The 19,934-nt window shown below is 35.9% G+C and overlaps 1 protein-coding gene across 1 annotated transcript in view; it reads left to right on the plus strand.

Annotated features, from left to right (window-relative positions):
• Positions 1 to 19,934, plus strand: part of Eea1 (early endosome antigen 1) — a 138,153-nt gene that overhangs the window by 12,470 nt on the left and 105,749 nt on the right. The window lies entirely within an intron of this gene.

Genomic DNA, 19,934 nt, shown 5'->3' on the forward strand with positions numbered 1-19,934 from the left:
AGATACCATCTCACTCCAGTAAGATTGATAGTACTTCTTGACTTGGGAATAATTTGTATAGTTGAATACATGATCGAATGGTTGAGGAAGAGAAGGAGGAGTACATGATCTTATGAAAAATCTCAAGGTTTGGGAAGAACAGGCTTGGGAAAAATGAATTAGAGGTCTTACATATCAGTGGAGATGTTCTGTGGTTCCAGCATTCAGGAGACAAGTAGAGTTGAGTGTTAGATACATGTGAATGGTGAAAAGATGTCAAGTCAAATAAGGGCCAAGAAATGCCCACTGAATGGGATAGTTAGATTATAACCTAGTTTAGTTTGGAGAGGTTATCCCTATAACTCTTCATGAATAACTGGGAAGTAAGGAAATAGAAACAGGAACTACAGACTACTCATCTAAGAACTAAGAAGAAAAGGAAATGGAAAGTGTTGAAGCATTTTGTAAGTCAGCTTTTTGTCACTGTGACTAAAATACCTGACATTACAACTTATAGGAGGAAAAATTTATTTTGAGCTCATAGTTTCAGAGGTACAGTCCATGGTCAGCCAACTTCATTCCTCTGGGCTTGAGGTGAGGCAGAACATCATGACAGTTGGGTGTGACAGAGGAAAGTTGTTCACCTCATGGTAGCCAGGAAACAGAGAGAGAGGAAGAGGTGCTAGGCACATGCCCTCTAGTGACCTCCTTCCTCCCAGTTAGTCCATTCAGATTATTAATCCATCAAATGAATTAATCCACTGATTAGGCTACACCTCTCACAAGCTAATCATTTAATCTCCTGCATTAACACGGGAGCTTTTGAGGGATACCTTATATCCAAATGATGAATGTCATCTGTCATCCTTGGACCATGTTTTTACTTTTGTTTTGGTACCAGGGATTGAACTCAGAGGCACTTGACCACTGAGTCACATCCCAAGGCCATTCTTGTATTTTTATTTAGAGACAGGGTCTCACTGAATTGCTTAGCACCTCGACGTTGCTGAGGCTAGCTTTGAACTTGTGATCCTCCTGTCTCAACTTCCCGAGCTGCTGGGCTTATAGATGTGCGCCACTGTACCTGGCTTGGACCATGTTTTAATAACTTATTGTTTTCAAGTATTATAAACTTCCTCAAATCAGTTTAAATTGAAAGGAGAATTTATTGTAAGATTTCAAAGTGATCCAGGAATGAGAATTCCTATATAGTTAGTTTGGTCTCCAGAGAATAGGACATAGAATAGTGTCAGAGATAGAGGTAGCTCTTTTCTCTGTCTGACACTCTCAAGGACTAGTGAATTCTTGTTCTGCTTTTCTGTGTCCATCCTTCACACCACTGCTTACTCAGTAGCCCAGGATTCCAAATGGCCATCTGACATGATTCTGCATGCCTTTCACTTGAGCTTTGCATAGAAAATTGGTCTGGTATCTCATTTCCCAAATCCCAAGAGAAGAATTTGAAACATCTTTCTCATCTTTTCTTGTCAAGTCAGCACAGGTCTCTGGCCAATAGACTTGCTTCCTCTGGGTCAAGTGTCAATTGCTGGTCTAGTCAATTGAGGTTGGAGATGGGGTGGAGTATTATAATTAAGATTTCCTGTTCTAGAAATTGTGGCACCATGAAACACATCTGTGTCAGTTTTCTGTTACTGTAACAAATACCTTAAAGAAACTTATAAAGGAAAATGATTTATTTTGGCTCATGGTTTCAGAGGTTTCAGTCCGTAGTGGGTAGACCCTTTTGCTTTCTGGCATGTGACAAGGCAGGATAATAAGGGTGAGAAGAAGCTACTAATCTCGTGGTGTCTGGGAGGCAAAGAGAGAGAAGTGAACAGGATTCCAATATTCCCTTCAAGAGCATGTCCCCAATATGATTGGAAGTCTTCCAACTAGGTCCTGCCTCTTAAAGGTTTCACACCTTCCAATAGTGCATGGACCTTTGGGGGACACATCCAGCCTGTAGCAACATCATAGCAACTTCTTTTACAGATTATTTTTCTAGAAATAAACTTTTCCCTGGCTCTGAAACAGTGATAATGGCTCTGATTAGGTGGTTCATTAAATTAAATAGTTAAATAACTACCAGATAAGGGTTAGGTCCAGATTTGGACCCAACAAATTAGTTCACATAATAGTATAAGGATGATTATAAGGATACACTAGATCATAAGAAAGATGGAATTTCATAGAACTCCAAAAGCAAAAATGTAGTATTGAGCTGAGCCTCTGTGATTTTTATTAAATTACATCCACTGCTATGACCCCTGTTAATACTTTAACAGATATCTATGCAACTATATCAATCATATTATTATATTAAATGTAATCAGTCATAGGGCATGCATATCAAAGTAAGATTTTGGGATCTAATTCAATGGAAGATTTTGCAGGAACCAAAGCAGTGCTGTTTCTATCAGGGCTTTATAGATTTTCACTGTAGGGTTCAGCTGTTAAAGGACTCAGGAATTCTTCATTTGTTTATGCCCTTGGGTCTATATTCTTCTGTTTTTGCAGTCAACTAATTTTCTTATCATTTAGTTTTTTTTTTCTTTCTCCTAATTCTCTTTATAGCTTTCACACACTGAGAATCTATGGTCTTTTGAAATTTTGGCTGTGTTGTTATAAATTTGTTTGCTCAATCTCCTCATACACTATTAGTTTATCTTATTTTACTACTCAGTTTATCAGTTTAGTTCGAGGTTCTGTAATTAATTGTTCATTCCTTCTATGTTTGCAATTCAAAGGCCTAAGCATGGGACTCAGCTATAATTGTTCATTCTTGTATTGGAACAGACTTTGTTTTAGAATTTTTTTTTTTTTTGCCACTTGGCCATTTTATTGATTGTTAGCCAGCTTGTGTTTAGCTGCTGTTGAATCCAGGTGATCATAACTGGTCAATCAGCAATAGGCATGAGTCATAACCTGGCCATCTTTGTCTATGTTCTTACAATGGAAGACCAGTTTACTTTGGGATGCATCATAGCCCTTGCATGCCCTATGACTGATTACATTTAATATAATAATATGATTGATATAGTTGCATATATATCTGTTAAAGTGTTAACAGGGGTCATAGCAGTTGATGTAATTTAATAAAAACCACATGCTTTTCCTCGTCTCAGTTTTTAATATCAAACTACGGTTGAAAGTTTTACATAAAGTTTTTTCAGAGTCTCAGTAGTTATTTGGGTTTTACTAGCTAAAAAATATTTAGAAGTTGCCTTTTGTTTTTGAGATGGGGTCTTGCTAGGTTGCCCAGGCTGACCTTAAACTTATGATCCTCTTGTTTCAGTCTCCTGAATAGCTGGGATTATAGATATGCGCTGGCTACCACACCCAGTTTGGAAAATGTTTTAAGAATTTCTACCTTTAAACTGGGTGTGGTGGCACAAGCCTGTAATGAAGGCCAGCTTCAGCAACTTACAAGATTTTGTCTCAAAAAAAAAAAAGAAAAGGCTGGGGATGTGGATCTGTGGTAGAGTGCCCCTGAGTTCAATTCCCAGTACTGAAAAAAAATTTTTTTCTTTATATTGTTCTATGCCAAATATATTGTCATGTGGAATGGATTAAATGGTAGATCATATTGAATTAGATCTGATAAGGAAGTATGGATTTATTTGTTCTATAAAATTTGTTTTTCTTTGCTATAACCTTATTATATCTTGTTTGCATCTACCTTAATATTTTAAGCCATGATTTAGTTTTAAGTATAAAACTTTTAAAATAATAAGATGATATGTTTCTGATTATAAAAATAAATTGTGCATATTACAGAAATTTGCAGGTTCAGAAAAGTAAAATTGAGAAGTAGCATAAGGTTGTGGCATAGTGGATGTTTAAATACAAGCTTTGAAGTCAGGTGGAATTCCAGCTCTGCTCAGTATTACATTTGTGATCTTAGCTAACAACTAAGTTAGCTTCTTTGGCCTTGTATTTTTCCACTTGGCTAAATAGGCATAATCCTTTGTCTTTACTGAAAGAATTATTGCAAGGATTAAATGATTTAAAGCAAACAAAGTGCATACAATTGTGATTGTCTTAGGGGCTATTATTATTCTTAACTTATCCAGCAGACAATCAATTGTTATTTCTTCAACTAGTATAAAACTTAAGTTTCTTATGTGTGTGATTTTTGAATATGCAAATGATATAGGGGAAGTTTATATTCTGAGGTTTACAAGAAGAACTTCAGTTATTTATTTATTTATTTATTTGGTTACCGGGGATTGAACTCAGGGGCACTCAAATACTGAATCACATTCCCAGCCCTATTTTGTATTTAATTTAGAGACAGCATCTCACTGAGTTGCTTAGCGCCCCTTGCTGAGGCTGGCTTTGAACTTGTGATCCTCCTATCTCACCCTCCTGAGCTGCTGGGATTACAAGTATGAGCCACAACGCTCAGCTATTTTGGTTTTATTTTCATCTTTTAATGTTAAGGTAACAAAGCAAGTAGAGACATTTGGAACCAAAAGACCTCTGAGTGTGATTTTAAGAAATTGGTCTTCATTTTCCCTATCTGTCCAATTAAGGCACCCTCTAGGAACCTCTAAAATGTTTTTCAGCATAAGAGTTTTATTTGACCTGGGCGTGGTGGCACATGCCTATAATCCCAGTGCCCCAGAAGGCTGAGGCAAGAGGATCACAAGTTTGAAGCCAGCCTCAGCAATTTAGCAAGGCCCTAAGCAATTTAGTGAGATCCTATCTCAAAAAGATTAAAAAAAAATATATATTGGGGCTCAATGGCCAAGTACCTCTAGGTTCAATCCCTGGTAACCACCCCTTACTCCCTCTCCCCCCAAAAAGTTTTAGTTGAAAATCAAGGAAGAACGAGGATTTTGAGTGCAGATTGTTTGCTAATATATAGCATTTCAGGTATATAACAAATCCTGATATCTTTTATTCTATTCTATAGCACCTTTGCTGAGAAAAAATGTCTTCAGGAGGCAAGGACCCTGATGAAATTTGATAAAACTATGTAAGGCGACTGTCACAGCAGCACCAGTCACATTATAGTCTACAAAAGATATTAGACCTTCTTCTAGTATCTTTTTCCCCTAGTATATAGCCCTTATGGTGTCTCACATGTAAGTAAGGTACATTGTTGTTGTCATTATTGTTATTATTTGCAGTACTGGGGATTCAACCCAGGGCCTCACATGTACTAGTCAAGTTCTTTATCTCTTGAGCTACATATTCAGGCCAGGGTACATTATTGTAGTAGGACATCTAAGTTCCATTCAGCATGGAGACACATTCCCCTAGCTACCTGGAGTCATGGCTACATCTCTCTCTCTCTCTGTCTCTGTCTCTCTGTCTCTCTTTTTTTTCGTTCTGGAAATTGCCCTAGCAAAAAAAAGCTGTCTCATCCAAAATTATGTCCCCTTTCTGGAAGCAGCCTATACTTCATTATTGGTTGCTGTGGAAGATACAAAGAATATCCATTTTGTTGATTAGGGATTTAGGTGGAGAACCATCCCAGCTTCAGAACTCTTAGTGAGATTAGCTCAGACTGCTATGGCAATTGTGATACTGTTCACTACTGTCAGTTTCTCCCTCAGCCCAATCATACTAATTCCCCTACGCCCACACAGATGTTGTCCCTGAGATCACTTCCCCAGAAACCCGTTTGTAGATTTGTCTTGAGTCTGTTTCCTTGGGAACCTGAATTATGACGATCATCTACTATCTGGATAGTTTTTGTCTGGGATTTTTGTATCATAGAAAATGATTATATTTAGGATAGATCTTAATGTTATGAATTTTGTGTTCTACTCCTTTGAATTTCTTCTTTTTATTTTTTTTTGTGGTGCTGGTGATAAAACCCCAGGCCTTGCACGTGCCAGGACAGTACTATACTATTGAGCAACACCTCAGCCCTGTGTTCCACTTCTTTGAAACAAATTTTCTAACTATCTTTTTATGTCAGGTATTAACAACCAGTAGATTAGAATTTGTTAGATTATGAAGTGCTATGTAATAGCCTTTTTTTTTGGCACTGGGGATTGAACTCAGGGGCACTCAACCATTCAGCCACATCTCCAGCCCTATTTTGTATTTTTATTTAGAGGCAGGGTCTCACATTGTTGCTTAGTGCCTGGCTGTTTTGAGGCTGTCTTTGAAGTTGCAATCCTCCTGTCTCAGCTGCTGGGATTATAGGTGCTACCACACCCGGCTTATATAATAGGTTTTCAGTTCCATTTACTTGGATTTTGAGCATGGCCCACACATGCTCTGTTTAGAAAATTTTATTGTCAGCATCTTTCCCTGTTACCTTAAGTGATTTTAAAACTAAAGAAAAAAACATGACTTCTCAAAACTAGACCATGAATTCTTACATTGGTGTCTGTCTATATTTGATGAATCAAAACATTCTGTACTCTCAATTTGCCATGTGTGTGTGTGTGTGTGTGTGTGTGTGTGTGTGTATAAAATATATGTGTACATATATATAAATTTTAGTTATATGTATGTTGGGTATTTTAAAAGCTTTTTCTCTTTTACTTAATATTAAATTATTGTAAGATGTCTATAAACCTAGTTTAGTTACTGTAACTTTTTATCTATAATTAGTTATAACTGTCTTAGTGTTTTACTGACTTGACTGTTTTTTTTCCCCTCCTGGCTTGGCTACATTTGAGAAGTAAATTACCTTTGCCTAATTGTTAATAACCAGTAACTTAAATTTTAGAGTTTTGATAATGACCAGAAGAGAACTACTCATTTATAGAAATCAGCAATATAATTGATTTAGTTTCTGTAGACTTTTAAGTTAGTTTAGGGCCTAAATGAATCATGGACTGAGAATTTGAAGTTGGAAGGACTTATGATGTTGTCCTGTCCTTGTAGTTTATCAATGAAGAAGTTCAGATCAGAGAATTTGTCTTGATTACAATCAGAGAGATGAATGAGAGGCATTTTGAAATTGTAGAGAGAATACAGATTGAGACCTTGGAAACCTAGCTTTGGGTTACAACTTACCATTAGATAACAGAGTAATATCAGGCAAGCCAGTTATTCTTTCTAGGGCTTAGTTTCTTCATCTATGAAGTAATAATGCAACTAGAACAGATGATTTCTGAATGCCTTCAGTGTCCCCCCTGCTGTGGTGCTAGGGATCGAACCTAGGGCCTTGTGTATGTGAGGCAAGCACTCTACCAACTGAGCTATATCCCCAGTCCCTTCTTTCCAGTTTTCTTTTTAAAATATTTTTTTAAGTTGTTGATGGACCTTTATTTTATTTGCATATTTATATGTGGTGCTGGGAATTGAATTCAGTGCCTCACGCATATGAGGCAAACACTCTACCACTGAGCTTCAAGTGTAGCCCCTTCCTTTCAGTTTTAAAGTTTTGATTCTAGGTCTTTTTTGGGAGAGAAATAGGTAATATGTGTCTACTTTTTGTTGTATATCTATCACAAAGTCAGGCACTGATTTAAACATCTTACATTTATGTTTAATCTTCACAATGCTTTGGAGAGACTGACATTATTAGTATCATTTTACAAATGGGAATTTAAGCCTTAGAGAATAGCCTTAAATAAATTTACAGAGTTTATAAATGGCTAAACTTGAAGTTGAATGAATGTTTGTATAATTTCAATTCCACATACTGAATCATCATACCTGGTGGACCTTTGGTTTTTGGAATACTTGATTTACCCTAATGAAAATAAGAGCCAGTTGCATTTAGATAGGTATATACTTCTGATCCTTTTCTCCTGCATAATGTAGCATTGTGTACTTGAAGGCCACACAGGAAAGATTTAGGAGGCAGATGTGTTTGGTGTGCTGGCACTTAAGAAACTTTGGAGGGTGGAGTCAGGTGCAACAGTGTGGATAGCCTCTTAGAGGCCACTTTTGAGAGACAAATTGAATATTTGCATTCAAATTAACATTAATAATTGAACAAAATAGGTGTTTACATTTGCTTGCTCATTAAAGTTGTAGATAAGTCTAGGTTAGGCAGCATTGCTCACAGTTCAGAAAATAGGAATTGTATTCAACTGAAAGTTGTTGTAAATGGGTTAGGGTTAAATGTGGTATATTTGTACTTGTTGTACATGGTTTTCTGATGAATTGAAAAGTATCTGTGGAGTGACATGGAGAGTTCCTGGTACCATACGTTTTCTAGGTCAAGGTTGAAATACAAAAGCCTGAATAAGCCTACTTCAGGATTTGATATCAATCAAGTTGCATTCAGTTTTACAAAAGTGGAGAAATAAGAAGAAATTCTGAAGACAAAAAAAGTAATCATAATAGTTATTATTATGAATATTACTTTTCAAGGTTAAAGATTCAGAGCAAGAATAAAAAAGACTTAAGAGAGAAATTATGTATTAAGTTTGAAGTTAAGAGCTAGGAGTTAGGATTACCAGTACAGAAGGTGTAAATGGAAAAGTAGAAAGCCCCTATCCCAGCAATCATTGCTGATGCTTTCTTGTGTATTGTTTCAAAATTTTTATTGTTAGTATGTATCAACATTATAAAAACATAGTCACACTCATATATGAGTTTGGATGTTCCCCTTTTAACAGTTTGCAGATCTTTTAATATTAGCATTTTCAGAACTAATTTTATTTTTAATAACTACGTTATATTTCTGTTGTATGTATTATCAAAACTTATTTAATTAGATACCTATTAAAAGGCATTTAGTTCTTTTCGAGTTTTGCTATTATAAGCAATGCTACAAATAACTTGTTTTAAAGTATATTTGTGAATTTCATTGGGTAATTTCCTAGTAGCAACTCAGAATATATACATATATAGTTATACTCTCATAAATAGTATTTGAGAGTGCTGTTTTTTTAACACAATTTGATCTAAGGTTATTGTCAAAGAATAAAAGCATCTTTATTTACTACAGTACCTTCAAAATCAGATTGAAAGTTGTCCATTAGTCTTCCAGTTTTTTTTTTTTTTTGGTACTAGGAATTGAATCCAGGGGTATTTTACCACTGAGCCAGTCCTGTTTTATTTTTTGAGACAGATCTCACTAAGTTGCTGAGGGTCTCCCTACATTGCCCACAATGGCTTTGAATTTGTGATCTTCCTGCCTCAGTCTCTTGAGTTGTTGGGGTACAGGCATGTGCCACCATGTCTGGCATATAGCACCATTCTTTTATGGATGGGGACCTGGGCTGGTTCCATAATTGGGCTATTGTGAATTGTGGTGCTTAAACATTGATGTGACTATATTGTTGTAGTATGCTGATTTTAGTTCTTTTGGATAAGTACTAAGGAGTGGGATGGCTGGTTCATATGGTGGTTCCATTCCTAGGTTTTTTTTTTTTTTTTTTAGGAATCTCCATACTGCTTTCCAGAATGGTTGTACTAATTTGCAGTCCCACCAACAATGTATGGATGTACCTTTTCTACCACATTCTTGCCAGAATTTATTATTTGTATTCTTTATAATTGCTATTCTGACTGCTGTGAGATAAAATTTCCCTGATTGTTAGAGATGTTGAACAGTTTTTCATGTATTTGTTATTTACCTATTTTTAATCAGGTTGTTGGTTTTCATTCTCTTGACAGTGTGTTTCACAGAGCAGAATTTTTTAATTTTAATGAAGCCCTTGTTAGTTCTTTCTTTTATGGATCAGGCCTTTGATGTTGTAAATAAAAACAAAACTCATGGACGTGGGCTGGGGAGATAGCTCAGATGGTATAGTGCTTGCCTTGCATGCACAAGGTCCTGGGTTAAATACTCAGTACCACACACACACAATAAAAAAAAGAGAGTCATGGACAAACCCAAGGCTATCTAGATTTTCTCCTGTGTTATTTTTCATGGTTTTAAGATTCTGTGTTTTACATTTAAATTTGTGATCCATGTTAGGTTAATTTTTGTGAAGAATGTAGGGTCTGTTTAGATCCCTCCCACCCCATCCCCGCCAGGTGGCTGTCCAGTTGTTCTAGCACCATTGTTGAAAACTATGTATATTGCCTTTGCTCCTTTGACAAAGATCTGTTGAATACCTCATGGATTTTTATATATTTTATGAGTGCATGGATTTATACATATTTAGTCTGTTTCGTTCAATTACTATAGTACTATAGTAAATAATATTTGCTGATCTGCAAATTATTCCAACTTTAGCTAGTGGGAGTACCTTTAAGGTGACTTTTTGTCATTAAAGAAAACCTTAGAAGATGGAAAGATCTTTCTTGTTCTTGGATAGGCAGAATTAATATTGTCAAAATGATCATATCACCAAAAGCACTATATAGATTTAATGCAATTCCAATCAAAATCTCAAGGACATTCCTCATAGAAATAGAAAAAGCAGTCATGAAATTCATCTGGAAAAATAAGAGACCAAGAATAACCAAAGCAATCCTTAGTAAGAAGAGTGAAGCAGGTGGCATCACTATACCAGACCTTAAACTATACTACAGAGCAGTAGTAACAAACAGCATGGTATTGGCACCAAAATAGATTTGTAGACCAATGGTACAGAATAGAGGACACAATGGTACAGAATAGAGGACACAATGGTACAAAATAGAGGATACAAATAATTACAATTATCTAGATGAACTCTATGAGGGCAAAGAGGAAAAGGGGAGGGAGGAAAAGAGAGGGACCATGGGGTAAGAAAGACAGTGGAATGAGATGGACAGCATTACCCTAAGTACCTGTATGAAGACCCGACTGGTGTGATTCTACTTTGTGTACAACCAGAGACATGAAAAATTGTGCTCTATATGTGTACTATGAATTGAAATGCATTCTGCTGTCATATATAACAAATTAGAATAAATAAGTAATTTTTTTAAAAAAGAAAGTACAGTATTAGTGTTCAATGTCTTCTATTCTTTTTGACACAAACTCTGTCAGGTTTATCTTGTATATTTCTTCCCCATATCTATAACTAGGCATTTGTTTAAGAAGTCTTGTCTCCTTTTAAAGGGGAGTGATGTTTAGAAGTCATAGTATGAACATTTAGGCGGTTCATTACTTCTGGTTTATACTGATTGAGAATAAAATCAACCTAGGTGAGAATAAGAAAAAAAATTGATTTATTTCGGGCTAAGTATAATCCAAGAAAACACAAATTCAGGCAGTCTAGAAAGTGTATTCCCAGGTTTTACAAAATGGTTTTTGCATTTACAGCTTAAAGTTGCAAAGGGTTGGTGATGGTTGTATCATTTGCTTATCAGGAATTGTTAAATTGCTTTTTAAAAAAGGATTGGATGTTGTTTTAAACTACAGGTAATTTAAGGTAGGAGTGGCCTCCCAACGGTTTTTTTTTTTTCCTTTTGTCTTTTGAGAGAAGGTCTTCCCATATTATCCATGCTTGTCTTGAATTCCTGTGCTTATGCCATCCTATTGCCTCAGCTTCTCCAGTAGCTGAGACCACAGGCACATGCCATCATACTTGGTTCTGACACAATCCTGAGTGCCCCAAACCAGTGCTACTATATTTTGTTTTTTTTTTCCCTTGACAGTTGTCTTCACTTTTAAGCTTTTGAGTAATAAGAACTAAGATATATGTATTTTTAAGTGAAAATCACAATAAAACCCAGAAGTTCAAATTTAAGATTATAAAATGGATTTTATTTTGATTATTTATATATTTTAATCTTATACTGAATTGGTTTTTAATATTCACATAATTACTTTTTCCTAACTGCACATAAAGTAGCTTTATAATAATAATACTAACATTACTGTTAAGATTATTGAATATATTTTATTGTGTTAGTTTTAGCAGTTCTTTTTGTTCTTATATAGTATCACTAAGGATCTATAATCAAAACCCTGTGTTCTTAAGTACTCTAAATATTTTCTCTCTGTAGTTATGACATCAACATAATATTCAATTAGGTTTTTAAAAACTTAAAAATATAATTAATAATAAAATATACATAAGATAATTGTACATGGTGGTACATGCCTGTAATCCCAGCTACTTGATAGGCTGAGCCAGGGGAATTGCTTGTTCAAGGTCAAATTGGAAACTTAGTTCAAGGTCAAATTGGCCAAACACTGTCTTAAAATTAAAAAAGAAAAATAAAAAGGACTGGGAATGGAACTCTCTGGTAAATTGCCCCTGACTTCAATCCCTAATATCACATACACACACCAAAAAATTTACTGATTTATATCTGTATCTATAAATATCTACACATATATAATTATATATAATACAGAACTTATAATTTTTGCTATTCTTATTTGTATAATGCAGTGGCATTAATTATATTCACATGGTATGCAATCATTGCAACCATTAATTTCCAGAACTTTTTTTTTTATCATCTCAAAGTAAAACTCTGTGCCCATTAAGTAGAAACTCTTTTCCTTCCCTATGCCCTAGCACCTGGTAACTACACTATTCTGTAATTTGACTATTGTTAAGTACCTCATGTAAGTGGAATCATATAGTATTGGCTGTTTTGTATCCATCTTATTTCACCTAGCATAATGTTTAACTTCATGTTGCAGCATGTATTAGAACTTCCTTCCATTTGATGACTGACTATATATTGCATTGTACCACATAATTGTTGCAGATTTTGTGCCAATTATTTATTTATTTATTTATTTATTTTTACAGAAAAGTTGGGTGCAACCGTTATGTGAAGCTTTAAAAAACTTGCCATTCTTACTTACAAATCATTTATTATTAAACTGTCTTTGGTGCTAGAATAGAATGCATGGAATACTCATGAATATATGCTAGTGTGGTGGTAACCATTATGTGGTAATATTTTGGTTATCCACCAATCCATTGATGGACATTGGGTTGTCTCTACCTTTTAGTTGTTGCGAATAGTATTGCAATGAATGCTGGTATACAAATATCTGTTTGAGTTTAGTTAGGTTTTGACACAGTTTTTTTTTTTTTTTTTGTTAAGCAAGGATATTATCAACTAAACTAAAGAAAATAATATTTTCCATGGGATGGTAAAGAGTTGAGATGAATGAAGGATTTGGCTTTAGTCGTCATGTTATTTGAAGTGCTGAGGGAAACCTATTATTTGACATCTTAGGTAGCAACTGGGAATGTGAGTGTGGAGGTATAGGGTGCTAAATTTGGTCTCTCTTTTATAGTTCAGATGAGAGATGATGACAACTTGAATTAAGATAGTGGCCAAGGAGATGGAGAAAGAAAGATAGCTGCAAAATTTTTGCAGGCAGTTAAATTAACTTGGTGATTCAATATTGAAGGTTAACTAAGAGAGAGGAGTTAAGGATGATGCCATGGTTTTAGGCAAAATGAGTGTGTTCTATAATCTGAGATAGGGAATGCAGTTGGGAGAAAATTTGTGAGAAAGGATAATTAATTTGGTTTGGATAATCTGGCTTTTTAGTGTTTTCAAGGCATTCAGGAGGAGATATTTAGCAAAATAGGAAAATATGAATTTGAAGTTCAGCCGAGGTCAGGATTAGATTTAAGGTCTTGTCAGCAGTGTTAGTAATTAAAATTAAAGGAGTAAATGAAATTACCTGCAGAGTATATTAGTTAAGAGGTTAAGTATGAAAACTGCCTGGGAACCTCTCCAATGCTTTATATGAAATTATTTTATTTCATGAAATAGTTTTTGTCATTTATAAATGTATCTTTCATTTCATCTATATGTTAGAAACTCTTGATGGTAGGAAAGAGGTAGTGAGAACCCTATGATAGCTTTGGTTATCCATTTGTAATACAAGGCTCAATTAATAATGCATTTAGAGTATGCTTCTCAAGGTCTGCATATAGTAGATAGTTTTCCATAATCTTTGAATTAGTGCAAATCTTTCTAATTTGTTTTTATGGTAAGATGAGGGCAAAATTTAGTAGCAAAATTAGTGCTGAAAGTTACATTTTACAAGGGATTTCTTATAAATCCCTAAGATTCTGAGGTCAAATATCATTTAGTTTTTAATACTTATATCCCTTCAGTTTTAGAAATAATTTTGCTAAGTATAAGTTGTATATATTATCTGTTTCAGTTCATTCCTGCTACTATAACAAAATATCTGAGACTGAATAATCTATAAAGAATAGAAATTTAAGATGGGTGTGGTGGCAATTACCTGTAATCCCAGGTATTTGGGAAACTAAGGCAGGAAGATAGAAAATTTGAGGTCAGCCTGCACAATTATTTAGTGAGGCCCTATCACAAAACAACAACAACAACAACAACAACAACAACAACAACAACACAGGAAAAGGCCTGGGGATGTAACTCAATGGCACAGTACTTACCTACCATGTGAGAGGACCTGGTTCAGTCCTTAGTACTGCTAAATAAATAAAAAAGATTAGAAATGTATTTCCTCATAGCTATGGATCAAGGTTCCAGATTTGGTGTCTGGTGAGGGGTGCTGCTTTCTTCTCCAACATTGTGCCTCTTGATGTATTATCATACAGTGGAAGGGGCAAAAGGAAAGAACAACTGCCTTATACCTCTTTTTTCTTAATTCCATTTATGAGGTTTCTACTTTCATGATTTAAATCATCTCTTAAAGTCCCTATCTTTAAATACTTTCATATAGGGGATTTAGTTTCAACATATGAATTTTGAGGGTATACATTCAGACTACAGCAATGGTTTTTCAAAGATTTTTGTAAAAGTGAAAATTTGATTTTAGTATACTCACCTTTTGCTGAAAGGTTAATCTGTTGTTAACTCAGCTTTTGCTGATTTGCCCTGTTTCCTAGAGTGGTATGGGTAGCTGGGATTATAAAGTGGGATTATAAAGTGTATGCTGCCATGCCTGGTCATATTTGACTTTTTCATTTAAGTTTTTGCAGAGATTAATGCTGTCTTGTAGTTTTTGGTAGTATGAATATTTTTATATAACCAATAGTCTAGGATAGTCTATATATTGCTGGCATCTGTTCTTATTTAGTTGAAATAATTTTGATCTTCCTAGTTTATTGCATAGACCTCGTAAAACTTGCAGTTTCTTGATAAGAGAAGTGAAAGGAGCTTCTTTTCTAATTCATTTTAAGCCCCTTTCAGTGTACCTTGGTTTAAGCTTAAGGGGGTGAATCTTGATAGGTAGTTCAGGTTGGGGACTAGTTGTTAGAGGAACTAACCACAGGATTAGTGGTGTGGAAATTTTAGCCACACCCTCCAACTACTAGGAATGGAGAGGGGCTAGAGATCCAGTTAATTACCAAAGGCCTACATAAATTACTCATTAACTCCAGTTAATTACTCATGCCTACATAAAGCAACTCCATAATGATGGTATTTAGAGAGCTTCTGTGTTGTTGAATTTGTCCACTGCTGGGAGGTACTGCATCCCGCCCCTCACTAGGACAGAAGCTGCTGTGTTTGGGATCCTCCCAGACCACATCCTATGTTCTTTTTCATTTTGCTATTCATTTGTAGCCTTTATAGCAAACCATAAGTAAAATGTTTTTCTGGGTTCTTTGAGCTGTTACAGCAAGACTTAAGGAGGGGGTCATGGGAGCCTTTGATTTGCAGCCAGGTTGGACAGAAGTGTGGGTAACCTGGGGATCCATTGCTTACTATTGGCATCTGAAGGAGGTGGACATTCTTGTACTGATCCCTTAATCTGTGAGGTTTTCCCTGTATTGTTGGAACTGAATTAAGTGTAGGACATGCACTTGGTTTCCATAGAGAATTGAATTGTTTGGTGTGGGAAATTTGCATATTTGGTTCAGACTGATAGGGAACAGAGAAATAGTTTTTAGTTGTTTTTTTCTTTTATTTGGTTTATTTGACTGTAGCCACTAGGTGTTAATGGTAGGTGCTTAACTATTATAATTTTCTGAATCATTTTGTCTAGTCCAGATATTTAAAAATTTTTACTTTTTAAAAATCTGAAAACTTTTTAAAGAAATATGGTGATAATAACGAAAAATTTAGGAGGCGATCGATAGGTGGTTAATAAAATCATGTTAATACAAATGTTATCTTTTCACTAACAAAGCAGGAAAAAAGTAATAATAATAATCATCCTAACATGAAGCTAATCAGTCTTATCTGATTACTTTTTAATATCTTTGTATATTTATTTTTATATAATTGAAGTCATAATGTATACCAACTTTGTACTTTACATCTTTTACAAGTTCAGAATTGTATCATATGTGTTATCATTTTTCTATATAGCCTTTCTACTTGATATTGTTCAGTTAGCTGAATGATTATATCATAGTTTAGTTAGCATATTTCTTGGGTTTGAACATATAGATTGCTTATAATTTTTCTCTTTTGTAGATAATGCATTGCTTGGAAAAGCCTTTCAACCTTTCCTGGAAAAGTTCTGATAAAACTTCAAGCCCAAACACAGTGATTTGATGGGGTTTACAGTGTTTTAAAAAGTGTCACTTATGGCCAGGAGCAAGTAGCTTTGTTCTGAATTCACATAGTGACTTCTTACTAAATGTAGGACATTTTTGATACTGATTGTGGAACTTGGTTGGTACTACTTCTTGTAGATCCCAGAGCCCTGTATGCTTTTGTGTATTTGTTTTAATTTTTGTCATCTGGTATATTTAATCTTGTTTTTGAAAATGGTTCTGCCTTTTTTAAAAAAATATTTTTTTAATTGTAGATGGACACAATACCTTTATTTGATTTATTTAATTTTTATGTGGTGCTGAGGATCGAACCCAGTGCCTCATACATGTGAAGCAAGCACTCTACCACTGAGTCATAATCCCAGCCCTGGTTCTGCCTTTTTAATGTTTAAACATTATTGATCTTTCATTGATCTATAACTGGAGGAGAGGCAGTGGGTTCCATGTGAACCCTAAGTGCCATTAGCACTGGCGTTCTGCACGTAATTTTTTTCCATAGCACATTTAAGTGTTTTAAGTCCCCTATGCTATTCCACATTGTCAGTTTAGCCTGTAGGGGTGTGTGTGTGTGTGTGTGTGCGCGCGCACACGCGCACATGGGCATGTGTGTATCCTTTTTAAATATATCTGATAACTTTCCATTGGACACATTTATGTATGTTTCTTTAAATAGTGTTCTTATTTCTGCCTCTCTTTGTGCATTTTTTCCCCATCTAGTTGAAATGATTGCTGTTCTATTTAATTAAATTTAACTTTAATTTCAAGGAATAAGTATTTTTTCAATTACCAGAACTAAGCATTGATCTCTCTGTGAATTCTGTCTGCACTGAGAATCCCCCCAAATAGCATTCTGCCCCCAGCCCCTGCTTTTTTTTTTTTTTTCCTATTTACTTCCTATCTCTTTTTGTGTTCATTAGCTTTGTATTCCCAGTCAGTTTGTGGTCTTCCTGAAGGCATGGTCCTTGTTTCTTCTATAGTACTTTCACATTTAACCTGCTCCCATTTGGCATTCAGGGCCTTGTGGGGTTTTGGTTATTCATGACAGATGAAACATACCTGCTGTCTCTATTGAAAAAAACATTAACAAAATGAATGTATTATGTGCTTTTGGGTTACTGTAAAAGATATCTAAATTTATGTAATAATTTTTCTAAAAACAAAATTTGGAAGATACTTATTTTTCTATCACTTTAAACTTTTAGCACTAATTATTTTTATATTTTTAATATTTATTTTTTAGTTGTAGTTGAACATAATATCTTTTTTATTTTAATATTTAATTGATTTTATTTTGAAATATATGACAGTGGAATGTATTACAATTCTTATTACACATATAGAGCACAGTTTTTCATATCTCTGTTTGTATATAAAGTATGTTCACACCAATTCATGTCTTCATACATGTACTTTGGATAATGATGTCCATCACATTCCACCATCATTTGCTAATCCCCTGCCCCCTCCCTTCCCCTCTCACCATTCACATTCGACATTTGTTTTTTAGGGATTGACTAACTTCACAGCATTATTTTCTCCAACGCCATCCATTTATCTGCAAATGCCATGATTTTATTCTTTTATTGCTGAGTAATATTCCATTGTGTATATATGCCACATTTTTTAATCCATTCATCTACTGAGGGGCATCTAGGTTGGTTTCACAGTTTAGCTATTGTGAATTGTGCTGCTGTAAACATTGATGTGGCTGTGTCCCTAGTATGCTGTTTTTAAGTCCTTTGGGTATAGAACAAGGAGTGAGATAGCTGGGTCAAATGGTGGTTCCATTCACAATTTTCCAAAGAATCTCCATACTGCTTTCCACGTTGGCTGCACCAATTTGTAGTCCTACCAGCAATGTATAAGTGTGCATTTCCCCCCACATCCTTGCCAACACTTATTGTTGTTTGTCTTCATAATAGCTTATTTTTACATAGTGCCGAGGATGGAACTCAGGGCCTCAGACATGGTAGTCGAGCACTCTACCCCTGAGACACAACCCCAGCCCACTAATTATTCTTATCCTATTGTTTTTGTGAAATAAAAATTATAAATAGAAAAGCTAGAATGCTTTATTTTGTTTTGTTCCCTCAGAGTCAGTGTCATTTCTACTTCTCACCGAAATAATGTGACTGGAAGTGTAAGGACAGAACAAGAAGTTCTTTGACAATATAGCAAAAATTAGGGGAAGAATGTTTAAAAATGGGATCAGAAACCCATATCTTGGCCGGGTATGGTGGTGCACGCCTGTAATCCCAGTGGCTTGGGAGGCTGAGGCGGGAAGATAATGCGTTCAAAGCCAGCCTCAGCAAAAGCAAGGCGCTAAGCAACTCAGTTGTCTCTAAATAAAATATAAAACAGGGCTGAGGATATGGCTCAATGGTCTAGTTTCCCTGAGTTCAATCTCCGGTACCAAAAAAAACCAAAACCCAAACCAAAAAACTCTCCATATGTTATGATGATTTGCCTGTTCTTTCTCCTTTTACTTTCCATGCCTCTTGGGCTTACTTATTATTATTATTTTTTAACCAACATTATTTTAGGCAAATTTGCAAAAGGGAGCCCAGCGTGGTGGCTCACACCTATAATTCCAGGTATTGGGGAGACTGAGGCATGAGAATCACAAGTTCAAGGGCCAGCCTGGGCAACTTAGTGAGGCTGTGTCACAAAATAAAAATACGGGCTGGGGATGTAGCAGTGGTAAAGTGCCCTTGGGTTCATTCAATTGTCAGTACTGGGGAAAAACCAAAACCCAAAACAAAAACTTGCAAAAGGGTATTTTTGATGGTGGTAATAGGATTATTTATGTATAAATACAATATTTCTTTTAATTCTCCACTTCCTTTCAGGCAGGGTAAATCTCAAGTTAAAAGCCACCTGGAATCTGGAAAAAGAATAAATATTTGGGCAAAATGTAGCTTTTGTTTTTAGTATCTGTCGCGACCCCTCGCCGGCAAGGGAAAACACGACACAGGATTCTTCTTTCAGCAGTTTATTCAGGCCTTGAGTCATGTATCATCTTCTAGCGCCCGCCCCCAACACACCCAAGCACAGCTTAATAAAGCCCCCCGCATCCCAATCCCAAGCCGCCACGTGGATCTCTCTCATAGGGTGATAAGGGATTGCGCGCCAACTCTCCATAAAAGGAGTTGTTTATCACAGGCCACAGTGGAAGCCGGCGCCATCTTCTAATGGCGGCCACGGTCTATAAGAATGGCTTACCACAGTTCCCCCTTCTATTTTATATAACAATGCAGGCGAAAGTAGAGGTCCTATCCCACTGTGCAGAAGTGGCTGCAATGTATGGTTCAGTCCTAAGGAGGCGCCTTCCCCAGACCTGACCCCATATCAGCCGACGCCTTTTTTCGTAGGGCGGGGCGTGGACGTCAAACCCGCATGCAATAGGACATGCTTCCCTTGAGGTCCGTTGAGGGATCACTCAAGTGCAGTGCCTTGCCTCGCATCCTGCATCGTGACGACGGCGAGAAGTAGGATAACACAGGTAGCCTGGTAATAATGACAAAATTTAAGTTGGCAACACAATCCCTAAGCCCCAGAGGAAGGTAAAGAGTCTGTAGCCGAGAAGAAAGACCAGTCCTGAAACCCATCTGCGTGCAATGGTAACAAGACCTGCAGAGTGCAAGGGCTATTCAGCACTGGGAGAGAATAAGG

This window comes from Marmota marmota, unplaced genomic scaffold (genome assembly GCF_001458135.2).
Source record: "Marmota marmota marmota unplaced genomic scaffold, marMar, whole genome shotgun sequence".
Lineage (NCBI taxonomy): Eukaryota > Metazoa > Chordata > Mammalia > Rodentia > Sciuridae > Marmota > Marmota marmota.